This window comes from Cucurbita pepo, chromosome 13 (genome assembly GCF_057944985.1).
Source record: "Cucurbita pepo subsp. pepo isolate OVF chromosome 13, ASM5794498v1, whole genome shotgun sequence".
Classification (NCBI taxonomy): domain Eukaryota; kingdom Viridiplantae; phylum Streptophyta; class Magnoliopsida; order Cucurbitales; family Cucurbitaceae; genus Cucurbita; species Cucurbita pepo.
This window is the reverse complement of record NC_141810.1, coordinates 10,236,155-10,240,841: the sequence shown is the minus strand read 5'-3', so window position 1 is coordinate 10,240,841 and position 4,687 is coordinate 10,236,155.

Below are 4,687 nucleotides of genomic sequence, written 5' to 3'. Positions count from 1 at the left end.
ATATGTCATGTAATGTAGGTCATGTGATATGCCATATAATGTAAGAAATGCATATGTGAGGTCGACAATGCTTATTTAATGTCATGTTAGATATATTAAGGGACCTCATGCATGTATGTATGTCACTTGTATCAGAATTCTTCCCCTTTATGATACGAAAGAATGAATTACGATATTTATGTTCGCCATGATATCATGCGGGCTCTTTTCTGTTCTGTGGTGTCTACCGACGTGTAACACGTGTGCCCGACCAAGTCAGGCCCAGGGGGTATGTATACGAGCCCTCCTGGTGGGTCCATGTACGCGTACATGGGCCATGTGTGAAGGAGTACCACACACCCAACCCTACCCGGAATAGAAAAGCACCCAAGGCTATGTAAAGTTTACGAAAAGTTAGATCCCCCTCATATGTTGCATGTGTTTGCATTTCTAACCCCAACAGTGGGGTGACTTAATGAGTATTTCATAAAATACTCGAGCCATGTGCTACCTACATTTTTAAGGTAAAGGCAAGACGCCAATATACGGTTAACGGCTGAGCTGAAGACACCATAGAAGTTGGACAGGGAATATTTTTAGGAGTTTACGTCTATTTCACTATTTTAAGTTATTGAATATTTTTTTATTTAGATTTATTTTGAATTCAGTTACGGAAGGTTTTATTTTGGGAGATAGGTTTGTTTTTGGATTTGTGAATCTATATGAAAGACTTTGTTGTGTTTTTCGAAGGTTATTTATGATAAGCTTCCGCGTAATGAATTATGTATGCATGGGTGACATCAGCCTTGAAAATAGGTCCAAGAGTAACATGTGGTCGATTGAAATGTTGTAACTCCCATCCCCACCAATACTAGGCCAATATCTAATTGCAACTTAAAACCTTAAAAAGAATAATCTAAAATTAAAAAATTAAACTTCCTAAATCTAAACATATATATCCCCTAAAGTTTTTATGGTATGATCAAAATACTTTAATTTATATCATTAAATGTTTAATTTTTATTTTATTAGTACAACAACAATAGGATCCGAACCTCTTATTCCAAATAAGAGAACGTATATAAATTACTATGACATTATAGTCATGTTAGTGGCATTTTTAAACTAAAACACCTAAATTAGAAATAATTACTGCGAAACTACGAGATCTTCCGTTCTTGCAACCTCCAGTTTGTCAACCTCCACCAATCTAACTACAAAGCCGCATGTTTCATGTTCACTAAACATGTTTGATATATCACCCACGAGCCATTTCACTACTTCAAAGTATGTAAAAACGTGTTTGACTTCCTACTTTAATTTTGTATGATTCATGATTATTAAAAAAGTCTGTCTAAGCATGATTAGAACGGTTATATTGAGAATAGACATTATATGTAAAGTTATGAATTTATATATTCTTGTTTCATCAATGTCTAGCCTGGTTTTACTATTGAAATGTGTCATATGTCTAAAATTTCATGAGCAAAAGAATTCAGGTAGTAGGTTTGTGGCTCACGTGCTTCACCTTAAAATACTTAACTTTAACTTCATCTTTCTCACTTTGTTCAAGACCTTCTTCCTTCCATCAACTAGATCAATATTTAATCCATTTCTTGCATTACATTGTCCTCTAAGTAATAATAATTTGTTTTTATATCAATACTTTAATTTCATATTTACATATTTCATAGTGGCGCAATTTTCTTTCGACACTACCACTTTTAATATCTGTAGCAGACTGTATGATATTGTCGTCCATCAAGCTTCCTTGGTCATTTTCATTTTAAACTATTTACTCGTTAATATACATTGGCACATTACTTTCCATCTCTATCATCATAATATCGCGTATTTTAACTATGTTCAAGACGTCTAACTGAAACATCTAACCTTCCATGGCAAAATCATTTTCATGCATATACTAGCATTTAGTAGCTTACTAAACTACAGCTTCTCATTCACAGTACCAACCTTGCTAAATCTAAACATCAACAATACTTCAATTTACATTCACATTCCATGCAAGGTAAATCATAACATATTCTACATTATAATAAACATAGAATTAAGGCAACAATAATTCAGTTAACTATAATACAGTCAATGGTGTCAAAATTCAATTATGAGTCATAGTTTATAATGACTATGCAGTAAAACATATGCAATCAATAATGTTTCCTTTTCTTATCTTAAGCATGACATACCTGACGGTGATGGGACATTAGCAGTGGGACCATGGTTCATGCAAAGCCCTACATCGTAAGCTAGTCTACAAAATCTATAACCTAGAGCTCTGATACCAATTGTAACGGCCCTAAATTTTCTACTTAATCTAAGGTCGCTACATATACATATCATGAACATAGAATGCAGAAATACTTTATAAACTTTTTCATAAAACATAACTTTCATCCTAAAACATTGTCATGGACTTACGTGTTCGAAAACATGTTTAAAACGACACAACGAAATACTAAATGAAATAAATAAACATTAAAATTAAAAACACCCTATTCTAACCTAAGTCTAAGAAAATAAGTACAACTACCTTATACATGTGTCATGGGCATATACTATATCATAACTTATCATATCTTTGCACGTGTCAATTCACATATCATAACATATCATATATTATAACAGTTACATAACATAACTCGAACATGCCTTCAACATATCACACCATAACATATTGCATCACAATATATCATATCATAAACATATCAATTTAACACATATAGCATAACATTCAGGTAACATTTCATTTCATAACAATTTACATATACAAGCATAAGACATGCGAAGCCATGCGAAGCCATGGGCATGTGTCATCAATCAGCACACAATTATGACCAAAAATAGTGGGGCCACTTACTTAGTTGGGCTAGGCCAAAGTTACTACGAATCCTTGATGCTTGATGCTAGAGCTACTTAACGCTGCTCTCAGAAATTTAATTCGGTCTAAAGAGTCCAAAATCATAAATTAGAACTACTATAGGGATTCACTCACCTAATTTTGCATAAAATAATTTTAAACTTATTTCTAATTATTTAATTTAGCTAAGCCTAGTTAATACCTACAAACTTACCCTAATAATTTAAACTAACTAAACCTAATTATACATAAATAATTTGAACTCGATGCCAAAAATTTAGGTAGCCAAAAGGTAGTCATACTAACTTTAAATGCTTCCAAAGAATTGAAACTAGGAGGAAAGGGTTCGAGCATATGAGACCCAAGTTAGATCAACCAAAATACTGGCTTTGAGCCGTCAGATATAGTGGAAGCAAACTCTTCACTTCTTAGTTTTAAGCGAATCTAAAGAGTTTGTAGTAAAAGAATAAGGTTGAGTTTATTATATTCGTATCACTATTGATTCGCCGCATTTTGTAATCGTTACAAATGACTGGACCACAAAATTTAATTTCTCTTTGTAAATCAATTAATTGAGAAAATTAATATTTTGCATGATGATCATATGTGACTCGATCTTAATCCTCACTTAATTATGAATTCCTACATGTTATGTGTTGTTCATTGATTTGTATGGGTGAGAATGACTTTTGTATCCAATTCAATATCTTTACCATTTTGAGGACTTGGTCAAATAGGTAGCTCGAAACATAAATTCATGAAATGGAATTCACGTTTTCTAATATAAGGTAAGTAGATGAATAATGTTCTTATGTGCTGATTTCAAGACTTGAAGAATGGATCCCACATTCTCAACGTCCCAAGAGGGGCTTAATTTATAATTAGATTATAAACAAATTATTCATTAGAGAATCAATGATATTAAGGCAAAAAATGTAATTACATGGCTTTTGATCCAGTTGTAATTATGAACAACTCATGAAGAATTGACTAGCTTGTAATTGTGAATGTTTGCTGAAACCACCGAACTAAATGGTGGTGAGAGTTCTCTTATTTATAATCATTTACATAACAAAGAAATATAGTAAATTACAAATAATATGAAAAGAACAAGAACAAAAGGAAAGAATAATAAATGAATACAGTATATTTGCCCTTAATAAAAGGGCAATACTAGATATTTGCCTTATAATGAATAGTCAACTATACTTAACACCCCCCGCAAGCTGAGCGTCCTTGTATCCAATTCAACTATCATTTAAATGTAAGGCAAATAAAAGGGCAAATATTTAATACGAAACACCCATTTAGAGCCCACGATGTTTGTGTTGGCAGGGCGAGGAACCAAAGTCCAAGTATCATTTTGTTGTAACGCTCGAATTTCTTCATCCATGGCAGCAACCCAAGCAGGATTCTTAGCCGCAGATTTGAATACTTTTGGCTCAATGGATGCAAGAAGAGCAGAAAGAAGTCCAAATGAACCCAAAATACCAAGATTTGTTAGATGACGAGTCTTGAATATACCAGCTTTGACTTGTGTGATCGTAGGATGAGTGCCCAGAGAAGAGGAATCAATAGAAGTATCCAGACTCATCCACAAGGTGAGAACAAATATCACACGAGGATGAACTGGATTGAGGAATGTGCGATGATGAAGTGGTAGGAGAGATGAATCAATATGATAAAAATGTGGTTCCAAGAAATTTGAAATAGGAAAAGAGGAAAGAGGTTGGGCCTGGGAGCTAGGTATAGCAGAAAAGTGAGTTTCATCAAATTGAGCATGGCGGGTGATATATAGCTTAGTGGTGGCGGGATCAAGAGAGCGGAACC